Consider the following 954-nt stretch of genomic DNA (forward strand, 5'->3'; position numbering starts at 1 on the left):
GAGGCACCAGGTTAAACTCAATCTCATACATTTAGTGGAGGTATATACAACCTTAGAAAAGGTCATGAACTCCAAGCCAAGTTTGCATCTTTATCTAGAAAAGTCGAGGCATTAGAATTAAAAAAAAAAAGTGGTTAATTAAAAGACATTATATGTCAACTCTATGAAACCAATGAACACTTAACCAATGACTGTCCAACTTTATCTTCTTTTAAGGAATGTCTCCATGAACAAACTCATGTTTTAAACAGTTTTTAAAGGCCCAATCATAACCCATACTAGCCAATATACAACTCTGGTTGGAGAAATCATCCAAATTTCAGTTGGAAGATTGATAATAATAATGCACAAACTTCACAACCATCGTTTCAAGCACACTATAATTTTTAAATTTTTCATGGATATATGCCTCCTTATGCTCCACTCCTAGAAGAAATCATGAGGAAATATTGCATGCATTCATTGAAAAGCAAGAGACAGTCAATACTCAACTTGCTCAAAACATAACAGATGTTAAAGATACGATTGCAAAGTTCACATCTGCTCTTAGTTTCCATCTCAACCACAATAAAATCCTAAGGGGCAATACAATGCAAATGCAAGTAGTTCTGGAGGCCAACATACGGATTAAGTCAAATAAGTCATTACTCTTCGTAGTGGTAAAGTTATTGAAAAACTCACTCTTGAACTTTGTGAGAAAGATGATGAGTCAATATATGAGAGTAAGGAAGGGGTTGAATCTGAATATTGCAAAGAAAAGACTGATTCCCCGCCAGCCTTTCCATTTCCTCATACCATGACCAAACATAGAAAAGTCAATCACAACTTTGAAATCTTTGAAACTTTCAAACAGGTAAGGATCTATATAACTTTACTGGATATTATTAAATAAATTCCTTCTTATGCTAAATTTTTGAAAAATCTGTGCACTGTGAAAAGAAAACTGAATGTGAA

The sequence above is a fragment of the Populus euphratica genome, unplaced genomic scaffold (assembly GCF_000495115.2).
Source record: "Populus euphratica unplaced genomic scaffold, PopEup_1.0 scaffold900.1, whole genome shotgun sequence".
NCBI classification, from domain to species: Eukaryota; Viridiplantae; Streptophyta; class Magnoliopsida; order Malpighiales; family Salicaceae; genus Populus; species Populus euphratica.